This window comes from Mus pahari, chromosome 14 (assembly GCF_900095145.1).
Source record: "Mus pahari chromosome 14, PAHARI_EIJ_v1.1, whole genome shotgun sequence".
Classification (NCBI taxonomy): Eukaryota; Metazoa; Chordata; class Mammalia; order Rodentia; family Muridae; genus Mus; species Mus pahari.
The window spans coordinates 36,290,383-36,308,946 of NC_034603.1; the positions used below are offsets into that span (position 1 = coordinate 36,290,383).

General features: G+C 48.0%; 1 protein-coding gene across 1 annotated transcript in view; it reads left to right on the forward strand.

Moving 5' to 3' along the window:
* The first annotated feature begins 303 nt into the window (after nucleotides 1-303).
* The window catches only part of Pik3r5 (phosphoinositide-3-kinase regulatory subunit 5), a 61,220-nt gene continuing 42,959 nt past the window's right edge, over nucleotides 304-18,564 (forward strand). Inside the window, exon 1 of the mRNA XM_021212858.2 lies at nucleotides 304-377. The gene's annotated coding sequence lies outside the window, so the exon portion shown is untranslated. The remainder of the gene's footprint in view (nucleotides 378-18,564) is intronic.

The following is an 18,564-nucleotide window of genomic DNA, read 5'->3' on the forward strand; positions in this document are numbered from 1 at the left end:
GACAAAACGCTCTTCCGCCCCACGGAACCTCACCTTACTCTTGGGGAGCTGTGATACTCACTACTGGTACAAGCTTGTAGTTCCCAGGAGTAGGTGGGGTCTCGCTTTGTGTCCTTAACTCTAGGCTGGATGTACCGGCTTGACACAGTCGAGCCACTAGAGGGCGAGAGAGCCCGGCTGGGCGGCTAGCTCTGCCCAGACCACGCCCCCAAACCCCGCCCCGAAGGCCCCGCCCCCCCCAGGGTTGTAGAGACCCGGCAGATGCTGGGACTTGCTGCCCGGGTCCAACTGCTGAGCGGTGGTCGGGGCCTCACCCCAACTGCTGAGAGTCGCCGCAGGAGAGGGGCTCGGCGCCCGGCGCCCAGCGGGGACTGCAGGTGTGTAGCTGGGCAGCCAGGGGGTGCTGAGGACACGTATGAAAGCTCGAAGCACAGCCAGAGCAGGTTGGGACCATCCTGGAGTAGTGTGCCCCAACTGCAGCCGGTAGGCTGGACAGTTGGCGACCTTCTAGTTCTACAGTTAAGGTCCATCTAGGGGACCGGGGCCCACAAACCTATGGGACAAACCCAGAGGCAGAAGGGGCGTCCCAGGACTGTTCATCAAGATTTAAGTAACTATGCGGCCAAGTGTGTGTGCAGTCTCCTGTTGGGTTACAAGCCACCGTGTGCTCTGGAGTGTAGGAACCTGCCCGTCTCTGGCTCTCAACTCTCTGGGGGAACGTGGGCAACAGGAGTTGTTTGGCATCAGGACCGGGGCGTTATCCTCCACCGAGCCTCAGGCTGCCCAAAGTTAGTGACTCTCAGACGCGGCTGCCGGCTGGGAATTGCGCGCCCAGCACTGTGTTTACGCGCCGGAGACACGCGAGTATGAGTGTGTGAGTGTATACACGTGTGTGCACGGTAGCGCTGGCATGATGGCCCATCCGAAGGTGGTGGTGGTAAATATGCAAGAAGTTCAGGACAGTAGGAGGAAGGAGGCTGTTCAGAGGGAAAAGGAAGGCGAGATGAAAGCAGCAGGATGTGGTGTGAAGTGAGTTAAGCCTCCTGCGGAGAGGAGGGGTGGCTTTTGGCAACAGGAGGGCTAAAAGCAGGCCAACTCACCTGAAGGCCTTTTCTGAATGGCAGTCCACTTTGCTTTGGGCTTTGCTTTCTTTGTCTGGTAAGGCCCGGTTCCCAGAGCAGAGCTGTCCTCCTGTAATGCCTGGTGAGCCTCTGGGACCCAATTGTACAGTACAGCTTTCTAAGGTGAAACACATTTTAAATAGGGTTCTTAAGCCTGGATGAGGGAGCTTGCTTGGTAAGGTGTAAGATGGAATAGAGACCTGAGGTCCAGCCAGGCTCTGTCAGGCATATGACATCCCTCTGTCTGCCTAGGTCTCCTTATTTGTAAAACTGGCTGTATATGTCTGAGCTGCAGGGTCAGGACGGAAATGAAAGGACACAACGCAACGAGAGCTACATGGGAGACCCTCCACTATGTTTATTACAAGCTCTTACAAGCCCATAGACTCAGTATGTTTAAAGAGATTCATCCCCACCGAGGGGCTGAACTGTGTGCTATGTATATACGTGTGTATGTTTGAGCTCTTACCTTTGGCCCAGATGAGCAGCAAAGAATATTACATATAAGGATATATCTTCAATTTGGAGATGTACATGTGGCTCACATTTTATTTCCATGTATCGGTTATTATTTAAAACATTTGATATTTAATTTGTGGCTGTGGATGAGAGCGTACACGTGGAGGCTTGCCATGGTACATATGGTGGTCAGAGGGCACCTGGAAGGGGTCTGTCCTCTCCTACCCTGTGAGTCCCAGGGAATAAACTCAGGTTGTCAAGCATGGCAGGAAGCCATCCGTCTGACCTGCTCTGTTTATGTCTTTTCTGAGACAGTCTCAGCCTGTGCCCCAGGCTGGCCTCCGACTCAGTATGTAGCTGAGGCTGGCCTTGAGCTCCACTTCACACTCAAAGTTTAGCAATTTAAGTGAACAGATGCATTTGCCTCCATCTCTTCCATTTTTCTATGTGACGTCTCCCCCTAAGGCTATGCTTGTGTGGTATGTTGGATACTGTGCTAAAGTGCTTCATGCCCTTTCATCTTGATATCCACACTCTGAGATAGCTGTCACTATCACTCCCGTTTTACAGATAAGGAAATGGGGTGCTGAAGCCACTCAATCAGAAAGTGCCAGACCTGGGGTGACTCCAGCATCTGCTCTTGACCAGAGGAGAGAAGGCCGCAGTGGTGGGCTGTGGTTTTGCTTCTAGGCAGGCTGGCAACTAGCTTTTGGATCATTGGGAATCTACGCTTCTGGGTGATGAAGGCACTGATATCACATGGGGGTGATAAACAAGAAAGTAGGTAACTGTTATAGCTCAGAGCATGCGTCTCCTAACTCTCTCATTTGGGTCCCAGATTCTGACCAATAGAGGTTGGCCTCAGGGGGGCCGCCTGCATCCTGTTGCTATGATGATGGAAGACTCCCAAATTCTTCAGCTAAAAGTCCGAAGAAGGGTATCAAGGCCTCCGACCCCCAGCCTACATCCACCCTCCTGCTTTCTCTTGTGAAGCTCAGGAAGTCCTCGGCTTTGAACCTACTGTTTCATCTCCTCCGACTGCTCTTCCCTTCCTCTACCTGCGGAGTAAACTGAAAGTTCCTCCCTGGGTGAAAGGTTTAAGCTCCATCTTTCAGAATCTTCCCTGACCTCTCCTCTCGCCCTGTAACACTAAGCTACCATCCCTCTGTGGGCTCCCAGCATAGCACTGACTGCCCTGGTCCATGGGGGAAATTATCAGGGACAGACACAGCTATGGCCTGTTCATGATCAGCCTGGCATCAAGCTGTCACCATGAGATTCCCTAGGATCTCCCAGGCAAGAAGCCCTCTGTGTGCAATCCTAGTAGGGGCTGCCTAGAAGCAGGATAGTGTCAGGGCCAGCAGGGTGGGGTCCCCAGAGACTGTTGTGCTTTTTCATTTTCGTGTCCCCTGGAGTCTTGTTATTGTGTTGACCTAAGCAAATGAGCCGTGTGGTTTCTTCATGGGGGTGTGGGCAGGGCTGGGACGTGAAGGTTGAAGGTGGATTCTAGCCTATGGGTCTTGCTTGCTTCTACCTCTCTTCTCCACTCCCAGCCACCCAGCCTTGATTACAATCAGATGCCTCTCTTGAGTGTCACTTCCCCTGACTATATGGCGGCAGTGTGGCATTTGAGCAGGCCTAACCTGCTATGGAAGCAAAGCAGTTTCTTATGGGACATGTTTTCTTATGGAACATGTTCAGTGTATAGTCATGGTCCAGGCTCAGACATAGGAGGGCAACATGGTTCCTGTTCTCAAGGAGATGTGGTCTAGTGGTTCAAGACCCATGGCACAGAAATCATCTAGTGATACGTGTGAGAAAGGCATGCTGCTGTGGGGTTACAGGAAGGGAGTTTGGGGTTTAGGGTTATGTCATAGTTTACTTGAGACTTGAGAGATATAACACTCATGGTAATAATAAAACGAGCATTTGACAGACACTTGCTTATGGCTCTGTGGATATCTTCTCTCTTGAGTTTGCCTCCCAATAACTTGGGATGTATGTATGATTATGAGGGGTTTCATCTTTTGAAAATAGATGTTACAACCAATAGTAGTGACGGTTCTATTTCTGATATGGACCAAGGGCTCCTTGAATACTCTCTCCGCTTACCTGATTCCAAGGTGTATTCTGTGGACATCAAGGTCTTAAATTCTGTGGCATTGGGGGAAGACTCCCTCTTCTTCTCTGGTCTTTGCTGGAGAGCACACCCATCTCAGGATCTTTTGTGGTCATGCGTTTTGTTAGTAGCCCAGGGAGTCTATACCCACTGCAAGTCCTACCCGTTGAAGCCACACCTTTATCTGGCATCTCTTGGGCACCCTGTTCTTGCCATGTTCAGAAACCCAGCTCCTGATTCTCTGTATCGTGAAATATGGATCCTTTTTCTCCATCTAAAGCTGTCTTCCAAGAACCCCAGCATCCACTCAGATGTATGGTTGAATGTCTGTTCCTGTGTGGCTCTGTGGTGTGGGCTCTTGTCAGGCAAATCTTCACACAGCCACTTCCACCCAACGTGGTCGACGTGGCCAACCTCTTCTGGGGGTTTTCTGCATTAGTTAGATCACGTCATCTACACCTACAGCTCTTCCAGAAGAGTTTCAAACACTCTTTTGGCCAGTGGCTCTCAACCTTCCTAATGCCTTTAATACAGCATTAATGCCTTTAATACAGTTTCTTATGCTGTGCTGACCCCACCCATAAAATTATTTATGTTGCTACTTCACAACTAATTTTACTATTGTTATAAATTGTAATGTAAATGCCTGTGTTTTCCTATGATCTTATGGTCTTAGGTTCCCCTGTGAAAGGGCCATTCAGCTTCCCAAGGGATCTCAACGCACAGGTTGAGAAACAGTGCTCTAGGTAGTGGGTCCCTCTGAAACACGGATGGAAGGGCTAGTTAGTAAGCACACATGTATATGTAAACACAAGCACACACACATATACACTACCTCTTTTACATAAAACTCCAGGGTCTTCTTAGATTTCTATAGTCCAACAAAGAGCCCAGCTTAGTAAACTGTGAGAATACAATCATCTCTATGCAGTGAGGAAAGGCAGCTGTTATCGGAGGCAAGCTGCACGTGGAGATGGGTAATGAATACTTTAGAAGGCACCACAGGGACGACCTTAGTGACCCTCTCTCTAGTGAGACTTTGGGCCACGTGGTAGGGGACCGCTGAACTCCGTGGGCTCACACTGGGCATGTCGTCTGCATTTTGTTTTTTAATGTGGAGTCTCACTACGCAGCTCGGACCGGCCTCTAACTTGCACTCGGTACTGAGTACTGAGTACCTCCTGAGTGCTGGGATCACAGTCACGTGCTGCTGTGCCAGCTGCCATCTTCTGGAAATGCTTGTGAAGAGTTGACTCCAACCTGTTTCTAAGATGGCAGATGAGTGTTGCCTTTGCCGATAACATGCCGCTAAGAAGCGCTTCCACTTGGGTCCCCAGCCAGGGCACCAGATTTATAGCTAGGACTAGGGGACAGAGAAGAAATGGCCACTATCAGGTCTTTGCCAGCCATGTCTGCAAACCCTTGTGTTCCTAGAGACTGGCTTGTTTTGGGACTTCCTTTCTTCGATTGTGGTGGTGACACATTAGCAGGAATATGTTTGAAAGGTTCTTTCTTCCATTGCTCATTTGCGAGGAATGTTAAAAGCATGACTGAATATTAAGGCTGTCAAATACATTTTTAAACATATGCTGGAAAATTCTTTCTCTTTGACGTCGGATTATGTGACACATCATATTATTAACTTCCTCTCGTTGAGCCTTCCTTGCATTTCTGGAATGAATTCAATTATTCTTTTGAGTGCAGCATTAGGTTTCTTCTTCAGTGTGAGCCTCTTTAGGAGTTTCAAGTCCGTACTTAACATGTTAGCTTCCCATCATTGTCGGACACCTGAGATAATCAACTCGTAAAGAGAAAAGACTGACTCGGGCTCTGAATTTAGGAGTTTTCACTCTACAATGGGTTGGCTTCACTGCTTTGAGTCTGTGGTGAAGAAATAGGTCATGATTGGAACATAGGATAGACTCAAACTGCTTACATCATGGCGGCGAAGGGAAGCCCGAAATGGGGAGGGAGGGAAGGAGGAAGGAAAGGAAGAAGGGAGGGAGGGAGGGAGGGAGGGAGAGGGATAAAGAGAACACTCTGGGGGTCTCGAAGTCCCTTTGTAAGTGTAAGCGAAAGACCATTAGCACACACACACACCCTTCTTAAAGGTCCCATTACCCCCTAATCTAAATAACACTGAACTAGAGACCAAGTATTTAGCCCGTACACAGCTTTAGGAACATCTAAGATTCAAATTACTCCTCTCACAATGAGTTGGTCCTCACTGATCTCCTTAGTTTCTAGTATGCTGGCTTTGATGGTGAACTTAGAGGCAGTTCATCTCTTGTACCTTGGGGCAGCTTGCAGAGCAAGGCAGTGCAGGTGTGTCCTTTGACAGTCATGAGAGCTGCCCAGGTGCTGTGGTGCCCTGCTCCTGGGTCCCACTCTCTATGATCATCTCTCCTCGGCTTTTTAGTTCTCTTAGATGCATACCTGTAATCCCCAGCCACCCATAGCTAACACTGAAGAGTCAGCTCTGGGTTTTGACTCTGACAGTCAGCCACTGTGCCTTCTTCACCTTACATGCCCTTCAGCTTATACAGAAGCCATTCCTCTGAGTGTAACTCAGCCCTCCCTGCTCCCCTCATGGGAATGCTGATTAACAACAGCCTGTGTTATGCCCAGAGAAAGGTAACCAAGGTGGGTGAGGACATGATGTAAAATTATCATAAAAAAAAAATCAAAGTTTTCTCTAAGCAGAGGAGAAGAGTGAGGTGCCACCTGTCTTCAGATGTCTGAAGGGCAGCTTCCTTTGGAGAAGGGTGAACAGCATGGGAAAGGGGTCAGCGAGAGAAAAGGAAGAGGAAATAGAATTTAGCTCACTTCAAGGAAGATCTTAGAGAAAGTCAGACCAGATTACATTTTGACAGCCATCTCCTTATGGGTGGAAAGATTCTGGGGAAATGCCTGATACTCCTACGGCCATGGTAGCTGTGAGAAAGGTGTTAGATACCTCTGCTCCTTTCCATTCGGGGATCGTGTCCGGCTACGTACAGGATCGTTCTGTCTGAGAGTGGTGGTGCACGCCTGTAAGAAAACTGCTCTGAGTTTGAGGCCAGCCTAAGCTGCGTAGCAAGAATGTCTCGTTCTTTTTTCAAGACGATTGTTCTGAAAGTTGAAAAAGTAAGAAGTCTGGTGGGCTTGAGAGAACACATTCTAGAGCCCGCAGTTACCTCGAAAGTCCCTCATCCCTACCTCGCAGTACATTCCTCCTGGCTGTTGAAAAAAAACCAAACCATCAGTGCGCATGGCATCCCCCACCACAGACCTAGATCTTTCTCACATCCTAAGCTTGAGTGTGGGACTCTGCTTGGGGTCCTCTGTTCTTTGCTTCCTCTGATGCACTAAGTCCTGTTAAAAGTCATCTGGGCAGGGCCCTCAAACTCTCATAACCAAGCCGCAGGCCCTCCACGGTGGGCCAGGAGTGAATGGCCTCTGGACTGTGTGGCTTTCCAGTCAATAGTTCATAAGCCTTTGAAATTTACATTTGTTTCTGTACTGACGTCTTGGGAGATTCGTTTTAAAAGAACTGGATGCTCAGAGCCATGACTATGCTTAGGGGTGTATAGAACTGCGGGGTGGCACTCAGGTCACTGGAGGGAACAGAAGATGTGACAGTCAATCTTTTTTCATAGTGTCCTCCTCATCTCCCCAAGCCCATTGCCTCCTGGACCAGTTGACACCAGGATTCTGACCTGGACGTTTCTAGGCTTCTCTCTGGATTCACCCTTGTGGGAACTGATACTCTGATCTTAAAGCTGAGCAATCCCCTCAAAAGTGACTCTAACTCCGTGACCCTCCTGGATTCACACGCATGCGCCACTGGGTCTCCTTCTTGGAAGTTTCTACAGGAATCTGAGGCCACCTGCTGTTCCCCTTGCCACTCACGCCTCTGACCAACGCGTCTCCTTCTGTCCTTGGTCCCTCTCTCCCCGGACACGCTTCTCTTTCTCATCCCAGCCCTTGTTTCTAAGGACATGCAGGCTGCTATCCCTTGGATGCACTGTTTGACTGTGAGCACACATCTGGAACCTAACACACTTCCTCCGAGGACTTCCCCATTGCTGTCTCTTCTGCAATCCGACTCCAGCTCTGAAGTCTGGGCATCCTCTCCCATGATGCCCTTCTCTCCATGCGGTCCCGCTGTGATGACGCTCCCTAATCCACAGCCCTTTTGTCTCTGACCCCCCCCCCATCCTTTCCTCTGATGTCCACCGAGTTCTTCATCCCTGTGTACCTGTGGAGGACTTCTGTCACAGGCTCTTCCTTTCCCTACCAGGAGCCATGGAAGCAAGCAAGCTTCATCACTCCTGCCAGAGGAACACTTTGATAGCATTCCCACTTTGGTGTTCCGTAGGATACAGTACAGTGACACTGTGTTCTTTATGAATTCTCCTCTTCTCAAATTCTCCCCCCAAGGCCTAAGGTATTCTTGCTCCCTCAGCCTTTCCTGCTAAAGAATGGTTTCCAGCCCTTTCTTTCACTCCTGAGTCCCCAGTGCTGTGGGAGAAGCAGTATTTGGCTGTGTTCAGTCAGTAGTGGCTGAGGCTCCACGAAGCAGCCAGCACAGGAAGAGCTGAGCCTCAGCCGTCAGGGGCTGACTGACTGATAGGCTGAACTGCCCATATTTGACCTCTCCTGGGGGTTTCTCTGCAACTCTCTCAGGAGCTATACCTTCCAAGCATCTCACTGGCTTCCTGGAGGCTCTGACAGGTTCTGACACCCGTGTCTGTGCCTTCCAGAAACAGGACAAAGTAGATACCCTCTGGTGCCATTTCAGGCCCTCGCTCCAGCAAGAGGCATGAGCTGATTCTTCTGGGGATCTTCCTGAGGGTGCGTGGGATGGGGAAGTCCTGAGGAGCCTCTCCCCAACCCCTGACAAGCCCCAGTCTGTGACAGTTTGGGTACAGGAGGCTGGGGAAGTGTCTGTTTGCAACACAGTATTTACAAGGCTGAGGGCCTTCCTGTCCCACCTACCAAGTAGGCTGTGGGGCAATTGGGAGCAGTGTTTTCAGGAGGAGACAAGAAATGGTTGGGGGGATTTCTGGGGATTCTTTAGACAACTCTGGGGGTGCCTGGTCTGCCTGACCTAGGACAGGTTAAGGGAGATAAAGAATGCCTGTGTTTCAATTGAGAAGAAGACATTATAACTAACTATGATTATTTTATATACTGCCCTTTTAGAGGGAAAAACCTGAAGGCATTTTTCATAGATGTAGCCCTGTAGTGTGACAGAGGTTCTTTAGAACAAGAACAAAAGCAGGCCTTCTGCTCGGATTCCCGGAGGGCACCACGGATCAGCATAGAGGGAGGACGAGATTCCTTTGTCATCATCCTTTGCTTTCTTAGTCTCTCCCTCTTCCCTCCCTCCTCCTCTCCACCCCGACCCCTGCTTCCTCTCCCATCTTCTGCGCTTTCTTTCCTTCATTCTTTCTGCATGTGGTATGTGCCTGTGTACATGTTTGTATGTGTGTACATGTGTACATGTGTGTCTGCATGTATGTGCATGTCCACATGCTGTTGGAGTCCAGACGCCAATGTTCAGTGTCTTCCTCTGTTGTTCTATTATTCTTCACCTTCTTTCCGGTAAGATGGGGTGTCGCACTGAACCTGAACCTCATCAGTGCAGCACGATTAGCTGACCCGTGTGCTCCAGGCATCCTCCTGTCTCTTGCTTCCCCACTGCTGGGATTCCGCACTGCTGTGCTGTCTTTTTAGGTGGGCCCCAGGGAATCTAAACTATGGCCGTCGTGTGAGGATGACCAACACGTCACAGGCTAAGCAGAAGCCTTGCTTTTTCTGAAGGGGAGCTGCGCTTTGGAGAGGGAAGAGGGCTTTCTCTGGAAAGACAGAACCCCTCTTTCTAACTTGGGGTCCACCTAGATGGAGAGTACCACCTCTGCTTGTGCTTCAATGGCCTGAGGAGGCTGCTATGGTCTCCTCACGGGACATGGCAGTTCTGGGGCACTCAACCATTTGCCTGGCTCCCTTGCTGTGCCACTTGTAAAGAACATGAGCTCATGTCCAGAGTCCCCTCACTGGCCCCAGATACAAATGAGTATCTGGAAAGATCCTGGAAGGTTCTTTAGATCTTCTTGGCCAAGGGGATAGGAATGCCCCCCCCCCCCCGTGGTCCTCTGGAGTGGGAGAGACCCAAACCACAGCTCAGTTTTAAAGATATAAGGCTGTTTTTCACAGTGTGTTATTTCTCTGAACCCACCAGAGAAAGGATGGAACATATGAGCCACCCAGCTTTGGGGCTGAGGCGTGAAAACCTTGACAGTGACGGGCTGGACTGTGGGTTACAACGTGAGGATGCCGGTTTGTGTAAGAACATTTGCTATGAACTGTAAAGGGGGCGGGGAAGCAATGATAAGGGTGTGGCTTTAAAGGACTTGTTAATAAAAATATCCAGTCACTGGCTGGGATGACACACACCTGTGAACCCAGTACTTGGGAATCTGAGGCAGGAGGATTTCCATGAGTTTTAGATGTATTGAAAAACAAGCTCCTCATTGGGAGAGACAGAGGCTGACCTGAGGACCCTGAGGAAGATAAAAATCAGAGTCAAAGCAGCCTGCAGATGCAAAAAAAACAAAACAAAAACAAAAAACAACAAAAAAACCCAACCAACCAACCAAACCACACACAAAAACAAACAAACAAACAAACAAACAAACCAAAAAAACAAAAACCCAACCAATCAAAAAAGCTCACAGTTCTGACCTGTGAGGCTAAGCCCAGAGCCAAGCGTGAACTATTTGGAGTTTCATCAAAAGTTTGCTCCAAAAAGTACTGAGCCAGATGGGGACGTGGAGTTGACAGACACAACCCTCAATGGACAACTCACTGATGCGTCAGATAAGGATGTCTCATAGATGTCGCTGACTGTCATTCCTCCTTTTATGTTCCACTTTGCCCCAAGGCCCCAAGCTGCCCTCTGGGATGGATATAGCTGGCAGAGAATGCCTTTGGCAGGCCAAGGCTAAATTCCACTGTCCCCAGGCTCCTTTTTGGGGAATGGGAGGAGTGCTGAAGGATTTGGTTGGGGCCTTCATTGCGTGATAACCATACTTCCACCTTGAACCTAGAGCTCAGTCTCTTCAGAGAGTAGCATCTTCTCTCTCACGCTCCTTTCAAAGATGGGGATTGCTTTCCCCAGGGGTTTGAACTCCTCGGATTGGCTCAGAAGGTAAAGGTGGGCAGGGGCATCAGTTTCACTGAAGTGCTTACTGTCTCAGAGGGAGGAAAAGTCATTGTGAAATGTTATTTATTTCGTGGTACCTTCTTATTGGTCAGTTGTGGATGGTCTTTACTCTGTTACTAAAATAGGAACTATTCTACAGAGAATTGCTTCAGTACTGCCTGGCCAACTCTGTACGTTCCTAAGAACACTTGACCTGAAAAATCCTTGAGTCCCTGTCACTACCCAGCCTCTAGAACAGGTGACACACAGGCAGCAGCCCATCTAGAAACTTGATACCACCTGAACCGGTTAGTTTTGTGTCAACTTGACACAGCTGGAGTTATCACAGAGAAAAGAGCTTTAGTTGGGTGGGACCATCTCTGGGCTGGTAGTCTTGGATTCTATAAGAGAGCAGGCTGAGCAAGCCAGGGGAAGCAAGCCAGTAAGGAACATCCCTTCATGGCTTCTGCATCAGCTCCTGCTTCCTACCCTGCTTGAGTTCCAGTCCTGATTTCCTTGGTGAGGAACAACAGTATGGAAGTGTAAGCCGAATAAACCCTTTCCTCCCCAATTTGCTTCTTGGCCATGATGTTTGTGCAGGGAATAGAAACCCTGACTAAGACACCACCTCTGTGGAGATCTTTATGAGCTGGTCTCCTACAAGGGAATTTTGGGTACACATTTAAGGTCATGCCATAATCATACTCTACAAATCTGGGAAAGTCCACTGTTTGTATCAAAATGACACAGTAACAGATAAGCAAAAACATTGTTTTCTGACTCACCTTAGTGCATTGCTTGTCTGTTGTATAGGAAGAGAACCAAACTGCTGGTGGCTTAAACAAGCAAGAGGTTTATTTCCTTCTCATACAACAGCTACATGTAAGCAAGCCACATGTTAATGACAGCCTCTCAGGTCAGAAACCAAGCTTCCCTCTACCGTGTGCCTTTTTCTTTTCTCTACTCGTAGCTTTCATCCCATGGTCCATGATGGCTGTTTTGGCTATCACATTGTCCCTCTGGCCAGCAAGAGGAGGGCAGGGAAGGGTAGGATGCGAACCTTTTAACAGTGTGCTTGGGAAATCACTGTCTTCAGTGTCTGCTCACACTCCAGTGGGCACACAAGGGTGGCTGGGAACTGCAGCCTCCAGTTTCTGAAACTTATTATCAGAGAAAAAAGGAGCATGGTGAAGAAGGCCAAGCAGAGTCTTAGTCGTATTGGAAATCTACTCATGTGAGTGAATCCCCACTGACATATAAACCTCATTGCTCTTGCCACAGAACACATGTCTTCAGAGCCCGTTAAAAACTTTGAGTAAATAATGACACGAGGGCCAGGGAGAAGCCCGGAGATTAAGGCACTTGGTGCATATGCATGGGAATTTGAGTTTGAATCCCCAGAATCTGTGAAAAGCCAGGTGCACTGTAATCCCAGCGCCCCACAGCTAGATGGGAGGTAAAACCTAGAAGCTCAGGGGCTCTCCTGGTGTACGTAAAGCTAGAGAGAAAAGCCCTGTCTCAAATAAGGTAGAAGGTGAGGACCAATGCCTAATGTTACCTTATAACTGTCACACATGGGCTATGGCACATTTGTGTGTGCACTTACACACAAACATGCTCACTTAACACCCACAACACACATCAAAAAAATGACATGTTGCACCAAAAGACAGAATCTTCTCAAGTGACCATAGATAGGCAAATGTATACATTGTGTATGTACCGTGGGCTATTCTTCAGCCTTAAGAGGGGCTGCAATTTCTCACCTTCTCTACAAACCTCATGAGCCTTGAAGATATGCTAAGTATAATAAGCCAAGCACAGATGAAGAATATCGTTTGCTTCCATTTATGTGAGCTAACCACAGCTCTCAAAGCCAAGGGATGGAAGGAGACGAGAGATGGACAGAGGCAGAGAGGAAGGGGAAAGAGAGTTAGTGTGGACTATGTATGTTGTTCCGTGCTGGAAGATGAAAGCATGCAGGCAATGGAGAGGAAGGATGGCTGCTCACGATGTGAAAGCACCTCATGCCACCAAGCTGTACATCCTATGTACAAAGCAATGTCATTTCAGATTTTGTATATGTTAGCACAGATGGCGCTCCATATGGGTCCATCAGCAGGGGTCTCTGGTATTTTATGATTGATGTCCCTACAGGTAAAGATGCTCAATACTTTTGGGTGAGTTTACTAAATCATCAAGGAACTAAATCAGCAACCAAACCACCAGACAGAGCTCACGTTCAATCATGTTTCAATCATGTTTCAATCATGTTTCAGTCATGTTTATTGATAGTATCCCCGGATTGTTACAAGACTTGCTACAATTCAGAAGCATTATTTTTGTAGCGTTTTGCTTTGTTTTGTTACCTATTTTAAATCAACAAATCCTTCCCAATGTGTTCTTGAACTGCCTTTCAACCATTCCTAGAGAATGTTGCCTGTGAGCTGGTGGACTCTGGGACTGGGTTTCCAGGATTCTACCTTTTCCCTCTGACCCCCTCTTCTCTCTGCCTTTCTCTCACACATCTCTCATCTTCTCCACTTTTAGATCGTCAGTAGCAGTTTCCTTTTCTCTAGGTGTCTGAGATGAATTTATCCACACCTACAACCCAAAGCGTAGTATAAGCAGCAGGGCCTGGGCTAGGCTCAGTGGTGGAGTGTTGGCTAAGGGTGCGAAATGTCCTGGGTTTCATCCTCACCACTTCAGATCATTTGCTCTGTATCATACCCCACGCCCCTCAGTCTAACTTCACCCTATGGCTCCTGCTAACTGCGAATCCCAAGTCAAGGGTATTATTCACCAGGTCACAATTCAGCAATGTCTCTACATGGCCACTACATAAGCTCTTCTGTTCTTGGCCTGTCATCAGAGACCATTCACAGAGTCTGCCATTCCCAGCCCAGACAACTTCATTTACGGTGGTCAAGCCAGATGTTTTAAAGCAGTGGCTCTGAGCTTCCTAATGCTGTGACCTTTTACTACATCCCTCATGTGGTGGTGACCTGCCCCAACCATAAAATTATTTTTTGTTGCTATTGCATAACTGTAATTTTGCTACTGTTATGAATGGTAATATGAATAATTTGGGGTCATTTCTAGTTTGAAGATCATTTTGGATGTTTTTGTTTGTTTCTTTTTCTTTTTCTGTGCTTTCTGGTACACTGCCTTTTGCTAGTCCTAAGCCTGGGACAGGGTGAGATCACAGATGTAGCAGAGCCACTGAGTGGATTTCTGGGTGGAAGCTGTCCTACCAGCTTACATTCCCACCAGCAGCTGCAAGGTCCCTTGATGCTTTAGGCCCCATAGACCCCGTGCTTTCCACCTTAGACATCTCTGGGTGTGTAGTGGTATCGGATTGTGGTTTGAATTTTCATTTCCTTTATGACTAATGAAATTGAGTGACTCTTCTTGTATTTGGAGGCCAACTTTCTTGAGTTATAGGCTCAAGTATTTTGTCCATTTTTTCTACAGGGTTTGTTTATCTTTTTTGGAAATTCTCATTGTTGTTCCTGTGACATTATGTGATAACTACTCAGGGGTCACTCTTCCCCTGAACCATGGAAATTGGAGAACTCAAAGTCTTGGGAGGTTCATCATGTCATAAACCCTCAATATACATTTCCAATGGCTCCCCTCAAAGAAGCTGGAGATCCAATTTCATGATAGCACCTCCTAATGCCAGAGGTAGACATCTGCTTTAGACTTTGAGAACAACCAGGCAGGCCCTCTGTAGGGTCCTCCACGTCATTCTCAAACCTTGCTTTGTAACACGCCTACAGTGTAGTTGCACATTCTTGTTTGGGGTCCTGGCTTCCCTCTGCACTTAAGGCCCAGGAAGTCCCACTGGCTCCTTTACATTCCCTTTCCTTCCCCCCTTCCCTGTGACACCACATGCTTGCATGACATGGCTTTGGTTTTCAGTGTTCTTTCCTCTCAAGTCTCAGCCTCTTGGAAATCTGCTTCCTCAAAATCTGTGACTCATTTTCTGCACCTAGCATTGTCTTCGGTGAGTACTACAAGGTCTAGGGTGATGTGGTCATGTCCTCCCTGTTTGCCTCTCACTTCTGTTTTGTAAACGCTTGCTCTGTGGTTAGAATCAAAGACAGCAGTTTCCACCATTTTCTGTGATCTTCCAGGAGATGAGAGAAGCAGGAAGCATGGCCGTTTAATTTTGGTTTAAAGGTCTAATTTCATTCTGGTATACCTTCTAATTCAAACTGAAGTCCTAGCCATCCCTAGACCTCAGCTCTGGCTTTATGACCCAGGGAAGAAAAGTACTGTCTCAGTTCTAATGTGTTTCTACCTTTTTTGTCTTCTTTTGGACTTCTTTGCCATTTTACCTATCCATCTGCCCATCCATCCATCCATCCATCCATCCATTCATCCATCCAATGTGCCAGGCGTTGTTCTAAGGGTACCTGGTACTGGCATTCTTTTTTAAATCAAGAATTTGTTTATTTTTGTTTTATGCATATAAATGTTTACCTGTAGCATGTTTGTGTACCATGCATGTGAAATGATCAAAGAGGCCAGAAGAAGGCATCAGATCCCCAGAAACTGGAGTTGCAAATAGTTGTGAGCCTCCACATAGGTGCTGGGACTGTCCTTGGCAAGTACAGTCAGTGCTTTTAACCACTGAGCCATCTCTCCAGCCCCTGGTGCTTACATTCTTAAAACAAAACAAAACAAACTCTTCTTCTTTAGATTTATTATTTATTTTGTGTGTATGGTCATCTTGTTTGAATGAATATCTGTGCATCACAAGTGTGCCTGGTGTCCATGCAGATCAGAAGAAGGCATCTGGAACTTTGGTTCCAGGTTGTTGTGAGCTGTCTTGTGGGTGCTGAGAACTGAACCCGGGTCCTCTGCAAGAGCAGCAGGTGCTCTTAGTGGCTAAGAGCACTCTAAATGAGGCTACAAGAAGTGAAAGATGGAAAGCCCAGGGGGAAAAAAAATAAAATGTGGCGCACATCTTTGATCCCAGCACTTAGGAAGCAGAGGCAGGCAGATCTCTTGAGTTCAAGGCCAGCCTGCTTTACACAGTGAATTGCAGGATAGCCCGGGCTACATGGTGAGATCCTGTCTAAAAAACAAACAAGCAAACATACAAACAAGTAGACGGACAGACAGGCAGATAAAATGTGTAATACGTGAGACTCGTTGATGGAGATGTGGAATGGGGTATTAGAGACAGGACCTGCTTCATAGGAGTCCTCATAGGCAGGAGGATATAAAGACTAGAAAGAGGTGCAGGCGTGAGCCAGCAGGAACCCAGGAGAAGAGAAAGGCCCTCCAGGCAGAGGATACAGCAAGGGCACCAGAGGCAGGAGCATGCCTGCTGTGCTGTTGAGATTGTTCAGGTCCTTACCACGTGGTGACATCCACGTGGGCAGGAGCAGAGCTCAATGTTTGCGATGGACAGTGAGTGTATTAGTCATCTTTGAGTCTACCACAGCGTCAAGCACTGTTCTCATGGCTGTATCTGCTGGATAAGAAAGGGTTTTGCTTGAGTGGGTGAGCACAGGATGAACAGTCTCTAAGGGCTCGCCTACCTCTGGCTTGCTGCCACTGTCTTAGTTGCCTAGTACACAGCGCCGTGGCTTTCTGAGTTTCCTCACAAACTTTTCTGAACATGTAGCACAGCTGCTTCTTGTCACATGGCCTGGTCTCTGTCACGATGCCTGGTATGTGTATTCCACCGTCCCAAAATGTAGCGCTGTAGAACGTTGGCCAGTTCATTGATTCTGGGGGTGTTGGGAGTTTGACTTGGTGAAGCGGGGTGATGTCTCTGGGCCAGTCATGTGTTCAGCACTTGGAGACACCTCAGCTGGGAAGATAGAAACATCCAGAAAACGGAACTGTGGATCCAAGTGCCCACAGATTCTCCTCTAGGTTTCTTGGGCTTCCTCATATCAGTGCAAACTCTAGGTACAAAAGGAGACAGTCACTGCCTTGCCATTTATGACCCAGCCTTGGAAGCTGAAGCAGGCTGCTTCCATTGTAATCCACGGGTTGTCACGGTCATTGGCCTGCCTCGGTTTAAGGGCAGAGAAGTTAGAATCCACTTCTTGAGGAACTAGAGTCTAAGGGACTTTAGAGACACCATTATGGACACCTTTGGGTACTATGATGTTATCAAATACCTTCTATTTTCTTGTTTTGCTTTGTTTTGTTCTGTTCTGTTCTGTTTTTGGAAAGCAGGTATTACTACATAGACAAGACCAGTCTGGAACTTGCTATGTAGCCCAGGCTGGCCTCAAACTCACCATCTTTCCACCTCAGAGTCCTGGACTTACAGCCATGTACCATCATGCCCATCTCTACGCTGTTTTCCTGTGGTGAAATTTCAGGGACTTTTCCCTTTCCTCTGCTGCCAACAAGAGTGTCTCGAACTCCCTTTGAGTCAGTCATGGAATCTCCTGGCTGAAGGAGGACAGTCAGGAGCCAGCTGGAGGACCATAGCTTTGGAGTTGGTATCCTGTCCCCAGGAGCAGCATGTGGACCAGGGATAAAGCAGACCTGTTAGCTTGTCAGGGGGAATTCCCATGGAGCTGGCATCTGACTACATGCTGTGTAGAGCTGTTAGTTCCCAGCAAATCTAATGAGTTCTGGCTGTGCCCACTGAATGGGTAAGGGCCCGAACCTGCCTTGGTGGGTAGTGTGTGTTCCTACCCTCCTTTCAAGGTGAGAGAAGTGGGGGGACAAGTCAGGCCTTGGAAGAGAAAGGCTTGCTGGCTTCCTGGACTGCTCCATGGCATAGCTGCCTGCATCCTAGCCCTAAACCCTTTCTTGGAAAGAAGAAATTTTTCTGTGCTCCTCCCGTTGCAAGCTTATTCATTTGCTGGGGATGTGATAGACATGCATTTGTTAACCTCCTACAATGTGAGGGGCCAGTGTCTATGTGAGGTCCCTGGACATAATGGGTTGCAGGCATGTGTTGAATAACATTTCCATTGATAATGAACTGGATATACCATGGTAGTCCTGCACCGTTATAATGAAGTTGAAATTTTTCCATTGCCTGGTGATGTGGTTGTCACTGGAGCATGCCACATTACTCCTGGGTTTGTGATGATGCTGATGTGCTACTAATCATGTGAAGGGCAAAGTGTATAACTATGTAGCGGGTAAAACCTCCATAAGGAAAATAAGTGACCTGTGTCGCTGTTACTGGCTTATGTATTCACTATAGTCTACTTTTAAATATTAGCTTGGAGGTTCTTCCTTCTACCTACAAAAAATGTTTATTGTTAGACAGCATGCCATATCATGCCAGAGGTAGGCTCCTGTGCTCTCTCCTCACATTAGTGTCCTGTGGTGTCTGCATGGCCACCAAACTGTCGAAATGGTACATTCCCCACACCATATCCTAAGGATGCACTTTCCCTGTTGAAAGTAACGCATAACTACATTCAAGACATGATATGCACAGTCTGCAGCTCAGTAAGGTGCGTGTGTCTCTGTGTGTAGCACAAGCATTAGATGCCCCTCCACCCCCCCAGTTAAGGTACCTGCCAAATAGGAATAAGGCAGAAAGGATAGAGCCTTCAAAATGCCCTCCTTTTCTCTTTCTGTGGCTCCCTGCCTACAGCCTGTCTCTGTCTTGCCTCTTTGGGGGTACAGGAGGACAGAGCTGGGCAGCAGGCTAGACTTGCTTAGATGTGAATTGCCTG